The sequence below is a fragment of the Cyprinodon tularosa genome, unplaced genomic scaffold (assembly GCF_016077235.1).
Source record: "Cyprinodon tularosa strain WSP-4 unplaced genomic scaffold, ASM1607723v1 ctg147, whole genome shotgun sequence".
NCBI classification, from domain to species: domain Eukaryota; kingdom Metazoa; phylum Chordata; class Actinopteri; order Cyprinodontiformes; family Cyprinodontidae; genus Cyprinodon; species Cyprinodon tularosa.
Window position 1 is genome coordinate 176109 of NW_024038298.1, and position 17760 is coordinate 193868.

The 17760-nt window shown below is 39.2% G+C and overlaps 1 protein-coding gene across 3 annotated transcripts in view; it reads right to left on the reverse strand.

Annotated features, from left to right (window-relative positions):
• Positions 1 to 17760, reverse strand: part of sema6bb (sema domain, transmembrane domain (TM), and cytoplasmic domain, (semaphorin) 6Bb) — a 203368-nt gene that overhangs the window by 143219 nt on the left and 42389 nt on the right. The window contains exon 2 of one of the 3 annotated variants that reach the window (XM_038279023.1): positions 15020 to 15116. The exons of the other annotated variants lie outside the window; for them this stretch is intronic. The gene's annotated coding sequence lies outside the window, so the exon portion shown is untranslated. The remainder of the gene's footprint in view (positions 1 to 15019; positions 15117 to 17760) is intronic. 3 annotated transcript variants of the gene reach the window in all.

Sequence of the window (17760 nt, forward strand, 5' to 3'; positions counted from 1 at the left end):
AAAAAAAACAAAAACAACCAAATGCAGTTAATATAAAAGGTTGTTTTTACAGAGCACGGTTCAAGCAGGATAAGTAGAAATAAACGTTTCGGAATTGAAAAGGAATATTGAAAGCTATTAGGCCTTTTTTAGTTCTCCCATTAATTTTACACAACTTTGTGTCAGCTGGTCACATTAGAAATAAAATAAATTGGGGTTTTGTGTTTTAACATGTGAAAAAATGACTGCTTTTGAAAGGGCATGTGAGAAATAACCACATCTATCTCAACAGAATAAAAAGATTAAAAGAAAAAGAGTAGAAAGAAAAGCACAATCTCTCAATCCCTCTCAAAAGGCTCTACACATGTTGCTTTGCCCCTTCCTCTCAAATGACAATCAAATGGTTTAAATGGCGCATTCCCCTTGAGATCTAGGGCGGACTGGGGCCGGGGTGAAGGGTCCAGCTGACATTTTATGAGTCAACTAAAGGTCATTGGTAAGCCTTGCACTTCAATTATGAAGCTTCTCTTGGTAACAGTAAACACAACACACCCACAAATATGGTTGTGCAGCATCAATTTTCAACAAAGTCATCTGTCGCACATATTTTGCTTTTTTTTTTCCCCTAAGCACAGAAACATAAACCAGAAATAAGTTATTCATCTAAACAATCTACAGCCACCAGAGAGGGCAGATAAAATGCTATCTCTTATGACATGCTGTACTCCCACTGATTATGTCGCTGTTGTGCAGAGAAAAAAATAGAGCATTGAAAGCTCAAAAGCCTTTTTTTTCCCCAACTGTGCTGTGGAAAAACGTTCTTCGCTGCAAAATTAAAAAAGCCTGAGTGTACCTTCTCCCTCTACTCCATGGGAAATGTGTAATTTGAGCAAGCAAATATCATTGCACTGTGACAGAGCTAATATGTTATAGTTTTTTTCAGGAGCTATGTGCTTCCCTGCCTTGGAGCGGGGTTCATGCTTTTGCACCCAATAATGACAACTGTAACTCTGTTCAGTCCCATTCATGCAGCTCCTAAAAGTGAAGTTTTGATTGTCAAGAAAGTACATTTAACAGTAATTTAACTATTTCACTGAGAAGAATATTACAAATAAAATGTGTGAGGCAATGTCAGTTGGCACAGAAATGCCAATTAGTGTTTTATTACATGTGTTAATTTTCAACAGTGCCAGTCTAAAACTAGAAAAAGTAATTTAATCTCAAACAAAGTTCAGAGCTCAGGTACAAAAGTAAGAAATATTGAAAAAACTATTTTCAATAAAAAGAAAGTGCTTTTAGCCCAGATTATTGTGATATCCCTAAATACAATCAGGTATTGGTCAGTTACTTTCAGTCCAAATTAGATACTTTATAAACTTTATCTATTGCATTTTGCACCATATTTATCTATCTGTCCTCTGACAGCTGAGATTATAGCCTTTTATCTCAACCAAACTGCTTCTGACTGGACTATTTTTGTGCATATTATTCTTAATTTTATTGTTTCTTTTTGCTGTTATGCTGCTAAATGAACTTAAGCAAGTAGAAATACAGTATATAGGAGATCCTTCCTGCCTACACCCATTAACATCTACGCATCTGGTTGAAGAAACTCCTTAAACAGTCACAACATTAATTTCCCTTTGGGATCAATTAAGTATTTTTTAATTGAAGACCTAATTGCAATGCCTTGCTAGCATGCGGTTGGCTGATTTGCTAGCTTTTTGAATAAAAATGAGAAAGCATTATCGAACGTACATCATGTGCCAGTAGAAATTCTATGAAACATTTAGAGAAAAAAAGCATTGTAAACGCATAAGTTATATAAAAAGTTGACAAGCATTTAGGTAAGGGAAAGCGTTTTCCATTATCAGAAATTATCCGACAACGCGGAGGCGTTAACTGTCTAACATCTATTCATTTCTGATAAATGGACACCTCGAAGGGCATTATCTCATTTATACCATTGTCACTAAAAAATAAAAAATAAATCATAAATCAATAAATAAAAGGTTAAAGTTTTAATCCCTAGTTGAGAGAATGATTTGATAGCCACTTTTCTCACATCTTGCCAACCATAAATGTTAACATCATTTTCTTTTCTGGCAATCATATTTAGGGGAAAATATGCAATATAAAGAGAAATTGGAAATAAATTATTTGATCAAATCTTGCAAACAGCAGCTTAATGTTATATAGCAATAGATCTGCCTGGAGACACACTCAGTCTTCTGTAAAACTTACATTACTTTTTTTTAACCAATTATGATTGCTACTCCAGCAAATTAGCTACACAAACACTAGCATGTTTTATCTATTTTCATATGATTTATCATTAACTCCTCTTGTAGCACATTTCAGCACAGTTCCAGTTCATTGTGTTTGGACCAAATGTGCCACTACTGTTCTTCTTATCCATCAGAAACTTTTCAATTACCTGATCTACTGCAGCGTGTTGCACAGATTGTTGGTTTTCATCAAAGCTACATGTTACAGATCATCCAAAAAATTTTATGAAAGATAAGTAGACTAAATACAAGCTGTTTTATAATTGTGATATGATTTACTAAGGAATAACCTCAAAATTAACCCAGTCCAATATGACAACATAAATCTACCTTACAAGAACCATAAATCCTGCTTTCTGTCCAGTTTCTTTAGACTTAGGTGCACACTGGTTATTCACAAGGATATTGCTTGGAAGACCAACAATCACATCCTGAATTGCTAAAAAATAAACATGCAGGTTTATGCCTAATTTTCTTAGGCATAAGAGTTTATAACAATTTCTCCCTGCATGGGTGTACAACTTGCTTCCTATAGGACACATAATGCTACATGCATGTACATGTAATATTCTCAATCTTCTTGCCAACTATCCTGCTTAATCCACTTAAATAATCACCTGGAACATGCAGTACAGTGCATCCCTTGATTTTCTATAATAATGATAATTGAACTTTATTGATCTCACATTGGAGAACTTAACCTGCATTTAGCCCATCCCCTTGGGGAGCAGTGGGCTGCCATCGTGGGGTGCCCAGGAAGCAATCAGGGGTTAAGGGTCTTTGCTCAGAGACCCAGAGTGGCAGTCTGTGGGAATGAGGCTAGAACTCAGAACCTCAGGATTCCCAGCTCTATGCCCTAACTACTAGGCTGCCAATCCCCTAGAGATGTAAAAAACAAGATACGTTGTGCTAAGTTGCTAGTTTGGACTTAAAAGTAGTATAGCCATTAGCATTTACTCTAAATCTCCAAAAAGATGTAGACAAAACCCAGAGGTTGCAATGTGATTTGTAGTGACAAGTTACCAGATGCAGCAGTTTTGCGTTGTAACGTTAAAGCAATGTCATTTTTATGTGATTTTAAGTGGTGACACAGCATTTTTGCTCCACATAACAGCTCAAGGTTGAGCTGTCCTAAAGCTGGCTCCTGCTTGTCAGTCTCTCTCCCTCAGGACACTGGGTCCACATAGACAGCCAATAGATTCAGATTGACTTCACTTTATACATGGTGGCAAATATTTGCTTTTACTATGAGAGAAAAGCTCTGTGAGTCAGAAAATAGAGAAAGACAGGAGAAATATACACATACAAAGTTCCTTTGCAATCCTGTCACTTGCTGACTGCTACTGTGTCCGATTGGATTATTTGCTACACCAAAATGGAATATATCTAACAAGTGTTCTTACAACATATATAGATCACATGTTGAGCAACCAGCAGACGATCCACAGACATGACAGTTAGCAAGAAGGCTTCTGTTAAAGAAACATCATCCTGAAGGTCGGATATAGCTCACCGAGCTTCTGCATCTCCTAAGACAACAATTACTGAAACATAAGGTCATTGTCATACGGATAACAGTCTCTGTATAGTCCCCACACATGAATCAGTTTTTGAATTGAGATATAATTGCACAGTCACACAAAGACATGCACAGCTCTGAGCTCCAAGCACTGGTCTCAAACCAAGTCTAAATATAGGTGGTGAGGTAGGACACAGGCACAGTGAGGTCCCTTTATTTACCTCGGACTGTGGGCCTCTCGTGTTCTTCCATAATGACCAGCCACTACACCTGTCTTTCTGAACATGGGCACTCAGGTCAGACTAAAAATAGCAGTGTTCAGCCTCTTTGCCTCTCTTTGTTGCCCCACACCACACTACTCTGCACAGCTGCCCCCCCTTCCCCTTCTTTTAAAGCTCCCAGTTGGAGCAAACTAGGTACAGGAGGCAGCAGAGTCACGTCGGCTCTTGTCTCATCCCTTTTTATAGAAACATGATGACATTATAGTGGGGCTGCAATAATAAACAGGGATCTATTGGTATCAGGGAGGTGGCGATCAAACATTACCCAAACTGATTTAAATACTGACATCTGTCTTTAAAAAAAAAGCATTATAAAGTTAAATAACTGGAGGGCTTTATCAACTGAAATGTTGTTTGTGTTTAATCTTGAGAAATGTACATCTTTCTCTTAGATTTGATAACATGTTCGCCCTTGGGTTCTTTAAATGATAGTGGCTGAAAGAAATCACTACAGTAGACGTCTGTGAGAACATCTTGTTCACTAAAAACTTTGTCCAAAATACTTCTATTCAAAGAAACAACTTGATGAGTGCGTTTGTGTATCCATCCACTCATTATGCCATTCTGCTGTAGTTTGTCCTACAGGCAGTCTCACCTCTTGTTGATATCATATTAACATCATCTTAAACACTAAGCTTATTTACCAGGAGCAGATAACAGTGATGATGTGGTTAACTCATTCATGGTAACATTCGCAGGTGTGCTAATGGTGCTGAATTTCAAAATATTGTGCTAAATCACATTAGAAGTATTCCCAACATTAGCTGGTTTTTCACAAATATTGCAGCTAGTGTTATCTGTATTACAGTTTTATAAGTAGAGCTATACTTTGGAGTACTCTCCATTAGCTCCAGGCTTGCTTTGTTTACTGTTCCAAAAGGTTCGACATTCCCACACTCTTCTGCGTGCGATGCTTTGATCATTCCCAGCATGGAAAAGCACCTCTTCTTCTACTCCCTATGTGTCGCAAAGATGCATTTGGACCATTTGATTTTTACTGGACAGGTACTGGATAGTACTAGTACAAATGAGAACTCACTTTGTTGTATTTCGGTACCCATCCCTACTTATCTCTGCCTCAAATATGCTTAGGAGGAATTTCCTTGTGCGATTGAAAATTATTTACATTTTTTCTACCAAACCAAGTGAAACATTACCCAAATTGATTTAAATATTTATATCTGTCTCGTGGAGTAGGTAGTTCATTACAGTGGTTAATAACTCTGATAGCTCTCTTGTGACATATGGATTAGAGGTGTGTTATTTTTATAGCATACAAATAAAATCTGGGTTTTAAATGTACTTTTTTCTTGGTGTTCTAGTTTTGGACAAAGAACAAAAGAACAAAACATAACTAAATCTATCAAGTTACTCCCTCCAGTCACAAAATTTGAAGGGCGCACCACTTGGCTACGATGAGTTCTACTCATGGTCCTGATTGAAGTGCAACACTTAAAAAGTGTCTGATATATATATATATATATATATATATATATATATATATATATATATATATATATATATATATATCGATGTACCATTACTGGCATAGGTTACAACGTTGGATATAAAACAAATATAGGAATCTATGAAAAGATTAGACCCTAAAATTCACCTTTAATTTACCGTTAATGTCTGAGTATATATATTATAATAAGGGGGAACCTTATTAAGTTTAGCTATATCATTATTTAACTACATTGAGGCAGTTTTGTATATAGAATTGTAATTTAGCTTTTGAGATACTCGTACTCGTCGTCTCCCGCTTTATCCGGAACCGGGTCGCGGGGGCAGCAGACTAAGCAGAGACTCCCAGACTTCCCTCTCCGCAGACACCTCCTCCAGCTCTGTTGGGGGAAGCCCTAGGCGCTCCCAGGCCAGCCGAGAGACGTAGTCTCTCCAGCGTGTCCTGGGTCGTCCCCTGGGCCTCCTCCCAGTGGGACGTGCCTGGAACACCTCCCGAGGGAGGCGTCCAGGGGGCATCCGAAGAAGATGTCCGAGCCACCTCAACTGACTCCTCTCGATGTGGAGGAGAACCGGCTCTACACTGAGCCTCTCCCGAATGACCGAGCTCCTCACCCTATCTCTAAGGGAGAGCCCAGCCACCCTGCGGAAGAAGCTCATTTCAGCCGCTTGTATCCGGGATCTAGTTCTTTCAGCCGCACCGATCCGTCTATCGATCTCCCGCTCCATTCTTCCCTCACTCGTGAACAGGACCCCAAGATACTTGAACTCCTCCACTTGAGGCAGGGACTCTCCTCCAACCTGAAGGGGACAAGCCACCTTTTTCCGGTCGAGAACCATGGCCTCGGACTTGGAGGAGCTGATTCTCATCCCGGCCGCTTCACACTCGGCTGCGAACCGCCCCAGCGCACGCTGTAGGTCTTGGCAGGAGGGAGCCAGCAGAACTACATCATCCGCAAAAAGCAGGGACGAGATCCGCTGGTCCCCGAACCAGACCCCCTCCGGTCCTTGGCTGCGCCTAGAAATCCTGTCCATAAAAGTTATGAACAGGACCGGTGACAGAGGGCAGCCCTGTCGGAGTCCAACATGCACCGGGAACAGGTCCGACTTAATGCCGGCGATGCGAACCAGACTCCTGCTCCGCTTGTACAGAGAACGGATGGCCCCTAATAAAGGGCCCCCGACTCCATACTCCTGGAGCACCCCCCACAGGGCAGCACGAGGGACACGGTCGAATGCCTTCTCCAAGTCCACAAAACACATGTGGACTGGTTGGGCAAACTCCCAAGAACCCTCAAGCACCCTGCAGAGGGTGTAGAGCTGGTCCACTGTTCCACGGCCAGGACGAAAACCACACTGCTCCTCCTGCAGCCGAGGTTCGACAATCAGCCGGACTCTCCTCTCCAGCACCCTGGCATAGGCCTTTCCGGGGAGGCTGAGAAGTGTGATTCCCCGATAGTTGGAACAGTTGAGATACAAGGTTCATATTCTATTTATAATTACTGTTTATAATTATATACAGTACCTAGCTTCTCATATCGGTATCGAATTGTAATTGGACTTTCATTAAATGTTTACCTTAAATAATCAGCACCTTGTGAGCCTACTGTAAACCTAACCAGCATTACTGTAAAATTACCAAAATCCGTTTAGATATGAACAAATAGCTTTTGGCTTTCTATGATGGGTGGTTTAATTACCTTTATGTTCGAAATGAAGGGTCATTAATTAATACCTTTAATAAAGTCTTTTTTGCAATCTGTGTATGTAGCATACTGGTCCCTAAATGGCTGCTGCTGCTGCAGTCCAATGTGTGGAAGTGGTTTAATATTACAGGCTAGTGTGTGATTAAAACTTTGAGGCCAACAATCTAATAAATGAATGCAACACTGCACTTAAGGTGTTACTGCCAGTAAAAAAACTGTTTTATAGCTCTAACACTACCCGGAGGGAAACACATGTGCAAGCTCAAAGCTAACAGCCAATTTGCAGTCACCTGCTTGACCTTAAGTTAAAGTATTCCAATTGTGAAAAGGAGTTGCACCTTCTGAAAACAAATGCAGGCATGCAAACAGATGAAATACCCAACCGAGGAGTATTTTTATATCCGGAGCCCTTTTACAACAACGCATGAGTGCTTGCAAAACAGAGATGCTCTAAAACAAATTCACCCTATGAGTGTTTTTACAACTTTTGGATGTTTTTTACTTTTAGTAACCTACAACTCATGACAATTCATTTTAATGTAATTGCATGCTATACACCAACACAGACTGGGTGACTAAATGAAAACTGGAAAGAAGATTACAATTTGTTGTTAAGTTCTCTATAAATTTGGCATATTTTTTCACTTTGATCCACTGTGTCATACAAACAAGAACCGGCTCTGACCTAAGGCGTTCTATCGTAGCTCTGTATGTCCTGTCACTTCATGATGCATTTTTCTTCCATCTATCTTTCCCTTCATCTCTGACAAGCTTCACTGTCTTCTTTTAAAGACTAATAACCCCACAGCTATGCACTGCCACCACCATGTCCCGCTATAGCAAAAACTTTCACAGAGATATGCAAAATGCTAGTTTTCTGACATAAGTAGCGCATGCAAGCAGCAACATTTTGGTCATCATTAGAGGTTTTGTGTTCAAATACTTTGCCTCATGGGGCCACAAGCAGCAATTAAAGAAAGGGTGAATTTCTAGACTGCATCTAAAAGAATATCCAAATACAATAAGAGCTCCTTTATTATTTCAAATATGATCTATCTAAATGTGAAATATATTTAGAGTATGTTTTCACTGATAATGTTTGAAACACAGCCAATGAAAAACAATTTTAACTCTTATTATGCTGCATCACCCACAGTGCATGTTGTTTTAGCTCAGTCTGTGATGAACAAACAATATCTCAGGCTTTTGCAATGATTGATGTTTGTGCTCATTCTTAAAGTACATTTTGGTAAAGGTTCAAAATAATAATTTTCTTTGTGGAAAGCAGGAAAACAGATCATCTGCTCCATGGGATTCAGCAGCAGCAGCATGAAGATTCGACAAAAGAACAATTTCTGAATCCGTTTTTTCCCCCAGATCTGCGAGAGTTTGTTTTAATTCCTTGAGAGAATATTAATTCCCTGGAGCAAAAAGCGAATATTACTGTCAGTCATATTACCTTTTCTTTCTCCTCATTCTCCGGTTGAAAATATGCCCAATACTGCAGGCAGTAAAAACATCTGCAGTGCCTGCACCCTGTAGGAGAACGATGTTCTGTGGTAATAAAAGATGAGATGGAGTGATTAGAGAAATGCCAGTGAATTGCTGCAAGGCATTTTACTTCACTCCTTCTAACAAATCCCATTCAGGGTGACTTTTGACAGTGGTGAATACATCCACCAGCTGAACCTCTGCAGAAACACTTATCTCTTTCTATAGAGAAGAAAAAAGAAACAAAATCAAACTTTTAAAAAAATGAAAAACTCCAATAATGTTTTTGTTAGACAGAAACATTACTGTCCTACATCTTCATTTCCAATTCTCAGGTTACCAGTGATGCAGGCAGCGTGTAATCAGAAATGGGCCAAAACATTCTGCTGATAAAATTGACTACACCACAGCGCACTCCATGGCCTCCTCTCCCCGTCTCTGTTACCCTGGAAACTGTTGTCCATGTAGGAACGAGCAATTCTATTACAGCGACTATACGGCCAGCCAGCAGATAGAACTATAAAACATGACTTAACGGTTAAGGAAGAATGAAGGCAAGCAAGGAGGGAAACCACAAGGGGAAAGAAGCAACGCTGTGAAGAAACAAGAGGAGCAGCTGAACATAGATTAAAGGGCATCAAAAGCGATGAGAGTGATGAAAAGAAGTGTGAAGAAGTATAAAGACAAACTGGAACTACTGGAAATTACCTCCAATCTCCTGGGTCTCACAGGAATGTAAGGGACTTTTAACATTTACTTAATAACAATGCATGGAAGAGCCGTAATGCACAGTTGGTGATAATAACTGCTATCAGAGCACATCTAATTACACATGGAGAGTGTGAGAAGATGGAGAGAATGGAAGAGGGCCAGAAGCAATAAGCTAGTTAAGCAGACTGCGTGATCTAACCGGGTCTCTCCCGCATCTATTCACATCCTGTCAAAAGTCTCATCCGTCCCTCAGCCACCACCAATCCCCTCGACTCATAATGGATCTATTGAGTCACTCCATTTGTCTTCCATCACATGCCCAAAGCCAAATTCTTTTTTCTTTCATCCTTTCTTTTCTTTAGCTTTTCTTTAACGCCCCCATACACTGTCTTGCACAATCTCCATCAAGGGTAAATTACCACGCTCGTGGCAAGAAGCAGATCTCATTTTTTTGTGTTTAGGGTGGGGTAGGGTTGGTAGCAAAGGGGCAGGAAAGGTCAGCGTGGATGGAGTCAGCAGGGAGACATAGGAGACAAACTAACAGCAGGGATCAAATACTAATCAATGCAGAGAACATATTCTCCTATAGTGACCTTACACTTAACCAAGTCTTGTCGTTTTACACTCTTGCGCCTGTCCGGGGAAGGGCAGCTAGGATATCAGGCTATATGCACGTGGTTTCAGCTTTCACTTCTTTAGCTAACGGCGAGGGAAGGGTCCCTCTCTGATGTGACATGGCCCCAGAGGGACTTGTTTGAGTGTGACCCCTCCATGCCTGGGAATCATCGTGGAGGAATATCACGTTACGAGCTGGCTAAGGCCTGGCTTACTTTGTTTTGAGGTGAGCAGTGCTGGCCCATAAAGCTGCCGCAGCCTATGGCTGTAATCCTTGACACGGGTTGTATTACGCTACCTAAATCCATTTCAGCGCTTTTGTGTAATCAACTCCAAGTTGCACAATGGAAATACAATCCTTGAATCTGGCCATTATAGATATTTTCTCGTAGAAATACGAGTCTTGTCTTTTTAGGATTCAAGTCATAAACAGGCCTGAAATGAAGAAGGCTTTAAAATGACATCAAAGCTGTGCTCAGGAAACTCCCAGGTACTATGTACTAAGACTGATATGAAGCCATCATTACTCAGAGGCGATGCATGGTCTTTATGTAAGTCTGTCACTTTAAAAGGTATTCATTAAGCACCTTCTTCTATAAGGTGTCTTCTATTTTCCCAAATTGAGTTTAACTTTAGTAAAATAATGTATACAACCTAAAAGCTTCCAGTTTGTGATGTACAGCTTTGCAGATCACACATCAATTGATGAGTTTGGTGTTTTAAAGGTTCATTCTTGGCTCATGCTAAGTTTTCCCTACCAACATTTACTCAATTCAGCTGGAACATATTGGAGCGATTTAATGATAAAAACCACCTGAAAACATCTAACAGAAAATTAATTAAATGTTCTTTAAAAAGCAACACCTTAACCACATGCTTAGAATTGGTATGGGTATTTGACCTCACTTCCAAGGCATTTTAACATGTAATTGTTTACTCACACAAACCTAACTTAAAAACACTTTTTTTTCATCAAAATTTGTGCATCATACCAGCCATCGGTAGCGACTCAGGCACACATCACTATCCTACCAACAGTTTTTTTTAAAAGCACATATCAGCTTTATAAATCACGCTTCCTAATAAATTGGGCAAATAACAATCTGTTTATCAAACAGTTCTGTAAAACATCAGGGAATGTGTATGTTAATATTTGGGCCTGTAAGCATACTTCCTTCTTCGATTTAAAATCTAAAAAAAGTAATTAATATGTTTAAATTAATTGTTATGGAAGTTGTCGTCGAGTTGTCGTCGTCTCCCGCTTTATCCGGAACCGGGTCGCGGGGGCAGCAGACTAAGCAGAGACTCCCAGACTTCCCTCTCCGCAGACACCTCCTCCAGCTCTGCTGGGGGAAGCCCTAGGCGCTCCCAGGCCAGCCGAGAGACGTAGTCTCTCCAGCGTGTCCTGGGCCGTCCCCTGGGCCTCCTCCCAGTGGGACGTGCCTGGAACACCTCCCGAGGGAGGCGTCCAGGGGGCATCCGAAGAAGATGTCCGAGCCACCTCAACTGACTCCTCTCGATGTGGAGGAGAACCGGCTCTACACTGAGCCTCTCCCGAATGACCGAGCTCCTCACCCTATCTCTAAGGGAGAGCCCAGCCACCCTGCGGAGGAAGCTCATTTCAGCCGCTTGTATCCGGGATCTCGTTCTTTCGGTCATGATCCAAATTTCATGACCATTGGTGAGGGTAGGAACGTAGACCGAACGGTAAATTGAGAGCTTTGCCTTTTCGCTCAGCTCTCTCTTCACCACGACAGACCGGTGCAGCGTCCGCATTATTGCAGCAGCCGCACCGATCCGTCTATCGATCTCCCGCTCCATTCTTCCCTCCCTTCCTGTTATGGAAGTATGGAGGTCTTATTACTAGTGTTTCAATAAATAGTTTTAAAATTAACTGGGTTAATTACATAATAGTCTCTTTTGCGGTGGAAATGGAGGGTTACATTTCAACGAGGGCTAAATTTGAGAACCACAGGTTTTGCATGACTACCTGTCATTTTTACACAAACTAATCCATACTTATCTTAATTTTTAGAAGTCTTATGATCATCTGGTGTGAGTTTATTGTTGTTCCAAATTTAAGTTTTGTACTTTATAGCATGTGCCCCTCAATAGGAAGCTTAGTTTTTTAAGCAATAATTCTTTTACACGTTTAAAAAACAATACAAAATGAAGCACAGGAAAACTGCAGGGGAACTGAGGCAGACCTATCTAAAGGAACCACTCCATGAAAAAACTGATGTTTACGGATTTATGTTTCTAATCTTTGAGTCAAAGTATAAAAATAAATATAAAACTTAAGAATACTGTTCAGCTTCTGCAGAAGTATTCCTTGAGGAGAGAGGGACAATTAGGAAACAGAGTAGATTAATTGCATACTGTATCCGTTTTCCATCTTGGAAAATATTCACTTGCAAAATCAAAGGATTAACTTAATGCATTATGCCCTCACTTTTTATGTCTAATTTTAATTAAAATCAGATTTATGGAAATGCTAGTCAATGCATTTGTTATTTTAAGGTACTATTGTGATTCATTATTTTTAGGACGTCCACTAAATGTAGGTAAAATCATTCTGCTGATTTAAAACACCGCAGCCAGAGTTCTGTTGAAAGTTAAAAAGGTAGATCATGCTTCTTTTATTTTAATCTCCCTTTACTGCCTTCCTGTTAAATCCAAAATAGAGGTTATAATCCTTTTTCTCACATAGAAAGCCCTAAATAACCAAGCTTCATCTTATATCAGAGATTTAATTTACCCTCATATTACTTTGCTCTCAATCAGTAAATTTAATAGGGTTCCTAGAATTTCTAAAAGTAGAATGGGAGACAGATCTTTTAGTTTTCAGGCTCCTCTCCTGTTGAACCAAACATGTTTAATCCATGAGCCAGACACCTTGTCAACTTTTGAGTCTAAAACTTTTCTTTTTGATAAACTTTATAGTTTCAGTGGCTCAGGTTATCCTGAGCTATCTCTATAGTTACTGTATGCTGCTATCGGCTTATGCTGCTGGAAGACATAGACACCAATTTTATTATTGTGCTTGATTCCAAATCTTTTCTCCAGTTTTGCATTATTTGTAAGTTTAATTTCTAAATTTATGTTCTCTCTGCCTGTCCTTCTCACAGTAGCTTTATCTGGCCTGGTACTCTGTTTAGCTGTAGCACCATCCTGGTGGGAGGCAAAAACTACGCTGCTGCCCTAAACAGCTTTGAATGAAAAACAGTAAAAAAAAAGTACTTAGCATTATAGCTTCATCAGCATGTAATCATCTCCTGTCTGAAATTAGATAGTGGATCTTATTTCTTCAAACTACTGGAAACCATTCTTAGAAATCAACAATATAAATCTATTGATACATTTTTCTTGGTCAAATAAATGCTTTCATTTCATTTATATATTTTGATTGTCATATGTTTAACTTGTGACAGACTTTCTGCCCAGTTTCCCCTTGAAAAAGTAACATCACCTAATAAAAGGAGGTGTAAAATGATAAAAAATAATGTACTAGGAAGTAAATATAGAGCATCAGCCTTACCTCCTCATTACTTCTACTATTTTGTTCTTCATCGCCTCCTCGTTACATGAAATTGAGGGTATTTTGAGAGTGAGCTGTGAGTTTTAGTGCTGGCTTTCTTGATAATGAATGCCTGTTTCTCTGCTCACAATCAGGATCTCACGTTATTGGATATATTGTTTCGTAGTTAGTATAACCTCAACATAACTCCCCCTCTGTCTAGCTGCTCATCCAGTCAAATATTAAATATCCACCTTATCATTTCACCTGCTGCTGCCCATCTTCTACCCCTAAACCAGGTCATCTGTTCTGGCTAATCCTTTAAGATCTCTTGGTGTTACAAGCCAGCATCTTTATATGAGTACAACAGTTTACCCAAACTGACTCATAATGAAGGTTGCTTGAGATAATAAAACTAAATATTTTCAGATATTAAGCTTGGTAACAACTGCACTGAAAGGCGTCTCTAGTCATCAGTATTGTCTATTTTACAAAAGTTGCATTTCAAATTAAAATTACTCCAAGGGTCTTTATTTAACCAGATGCTGAAAAAAATGTAATTGGTTATAGTTGGACTTACTAAGCTCGCTTTTTATTATCCCTCCATTTGCTGGCAGCTATTTCTAAAACATAAACATTTTAAGACATTTGGAGCATTTAAGTTGGATATGCAATAGTTTTCCTGCTGAACTAAACACTCCTTTTATTCTGAACTAACCTTTAAGGCCCCACTATTAAACTTCTTCTTATAATACTATGTTATTAATAGATGTTTAAAGGCCCATAAATAAATATAAACTGGCAGTAAAACTTTTTTTTTTAAAGACAGACTTAAATGTACATCAAAAAAAGGCATTTTCCTACACTTACAATGTAGGACGATTTAATAGTGTAATGGAAAAACCAAGGGCAAAAGGCTTAATTCAGCTACTTCAAAAAAAACAAAAAAAAAACATGAACAAATTATACTTTTACGATATGAAAAAAACATATATTAAATGTTGGCATTTAATCTGTTAAAAATATATTAGTCTATGGAACCTTATAAATACAACTATTAGGCATAAACTGGTGGTTCTCAAAGTTTTTTATAAGTTATTTCATAGTTTAGCATTAATTGACTGAATATGCCCGTAAAAGGTTTTGCCAAAGAGACTTTTGCGTTTTTATTGAGATTTTCTGCGACAGACCAACACAAAGTTGTCTCTAATTGTGACAGTGAAGAAATATGAAACATGGCTTTCGAATCTTTAGATGGATAAAAACGATTTACTCAGATATTGCTAAGTAAAATCCTTTGCAACAAATTACCTTAAAACTTACTTAATTAGGTATTTATTTCCAGCTAAGATGAACAACATAAATACAGTTACTCTGCTTAGTGACCTCAGTTGTTTTCTAAAAGGTAATTAGAGTACAAACTGTAACATGAAGATCAAGTAACTCACCAGGCCGGAGGATGATTTAGAGTATGAAACTAAATCTCAAGCTTTGGTTTCTTGTTCAGCACAGGTCATCATTACAGTGTTTGGCACAACTGCAACCCTATAAAGCAACAAGTTGGTAAGGAGAGGATTCATCAGAAAACCAGCCAAAAAGCCCATCGTAACCTTTGACTAGCTACAGAAATTGATCATTCAGGGAGGAGAATCTGTTAAAAGGGCAACTATTGGTTTTCACAAATCTTTTTTAAATAAGCTCCTCTCAGAAAAAACAACAACAACTTTGTTATAAAAAAATCTAGCTTCCTTTGCAGTTTTTTCCTACAGACACACCATGCCATGTCAGCTCTGAGACATGGAGGTTTATTTTGAAGCTTTAAACATGCCATGAGGGTCCATGGCCAACGGTGACACAAACGCTCTGAGGGGACGGAAAAGGAATCATTAGAGTTTCAAATAATTCATGCTGCCAGGGGAAATTGTTCACTGCTGCTGTCCAAAAAAAATACTTAATTTCTGATCTGAAAACCAAATTTACTTCTCCTTTTGAGATGGTCGAGTCATCTCAAACAGCCTCTTTTCATCTTTGCTTCTGCGCTTTCCCTAAACATCCATCTCCATACTGGCTGTTTCTATGTCTTTGTCATGTCTAAAACAATATAGGTGTTAATGGCACAGTAGTAAAAATCCGAGCTAGAGCAACACCTGAGAAAAAAAAATTAGACGCAAGGGTAAAGGACATCATTGTGTCGCCTCAATATACCACTTCAGTCCTGACAGCAGTAACCTGTTTTTATGGCTGAATGGAAGCGATACGAGTAGAATTGTACCTACGCATGTTAGAGCACTTAACAGCACCGCTGCTGCAACTTTCCCCTCGAGTGACTGTTCTCAGTCCTCTTTCACTAATGTTTCTAAACTGTTCTGCCTGGTAATCAGTGTAAGAATCAATAATTAATTTTATAGCTAGCATAAAGTGCTTTGCTACTGCAGCCTGTGATAAAACATAAAGACTGTGATAATCAACTCTAAAAGGATTAAAACTGAGATGGAAAAATAAGGCCAAATGGTTGGTAATTTTCTCTTCATAAAAATCTTAACTATTAAACTTATGAGACAAAATATAATGTCTGTAAATATAGTTCAAAGTGCTCCCTTCTGCAGTTAAAATACAGGTGCTGGTCATAAAATTAGAATATCATGAAAAAGTAGATTGATTTCAGTAATTCCATTTAAAAAGTGAAACTTGTATATTATATTCATACATTACATACAAACTCATATATTTCAGATGTTTATTTTGTTTAATTTTGATGATTACAAATGACAACAAATGAAAATCTCAAATTCATCATATCAGAAAATTAGAATATTACTGAAGACCAATAAAAACAAAGGATTTATAGAAATGTTGGCCAACTGAAAAGTATGAACATGAAAAGTATGAGCATGTACAGCACTCAGTATTTAGTTGGGCCTCCTTTGGCCTGTATTACTGCAGCAATGCGGCGTGGCATGGAGTCGATCAGTCTGTGGCACTGCTCAGGTGTTATGATAGCCCAGGTTGCTCTAATAGTGGCTTTTAGCTCTTCTGAATTGTTGGGTCTGGTGTATTGCATCTTCTTCTTCACAATACCCCATAGATTTTCTATGGGGTTAAGGTCAGGAGAGTTTGCTGGCCAATTAAGAACAGGGATACCATGGTCCTTCAACCAGGTACTGGTAGCTTTGGCACTGTGTGCAGGTGCCAAGTCCTGTTGGAAAATGAAATCTGCATCTCCAAAAAGTTGGTCAGCTGCAGGAAGCATGAAGTGCTCTAAAACTTCCTGGTATGTGGCTGCGTTGACCCTGGACCTCAGAAAACACAATGGACCAACACCAGCAGATGACATGGCACCCCAAACCATCACTGACTGTGGAAACTTTACACTGGACTTCAAGCAACGTGGATGAAGTGCCTCTCTTCTTTTCCTCCAGACTCTGGGACCTTGATTTCCAAAGGAAGTGCAAAATTTACTTTCATCAGAGAACATGACTTTGGACCACTCACCAGCAGTCCAGTCCTGTTTCTCTTTAGCCCAGGCAAGACGCTTCTGACGCTGTCTGTGGTTCAAGAGTGGCTTGACACAAGGAATGCGACAGCAGAAACCCATGTCTTTCATACGTCTGTGTGTGGTGGTTCTTGAAGCACTCACTCCAGCTGCAGTCCACTCTTTGTGAATCTCCCCCACATTTTTGAATGGGTTTTGTTTCACAATCCTCTCCAGGGTGCGGTTATCTCTCTTGCTTGTACACTTTTTTCGACCACATCTTTTCCTTCCCTTCGCCTCTCTATTAATGTGCTTGGACACTGAGCTCTGTGAACAGCCAGCCTCTTTAGCGATGACCTTTTGTGTCTTGCCCTCCTTGTGCAAGGTGTCGATGGTCGTCTTTTGGACAACTGTCAAGTCAGCAGTCTTCCCCATGATTGTGTAGCCTATAGAACTAGACTGAAAGACCATTTAAAGGCTTTTGCAGGTGGTTTGAGTTAATTAGCTGATTAGAGTGTGGCACCAGGGGCCATCAATTTTGAACCTTTTCACAATATTCTAATTTTCTGATATGATGAATTTGAGATTTTCATTTGTTGTCATTTGTAATCATCAAAATTAAACAAAATAAACATCTGAAATATATGAGTTTGTATGTAATGTATGAATATAATATACAAGTTTCACTTTTTAAATGGAATTACTGAAATCAATCTA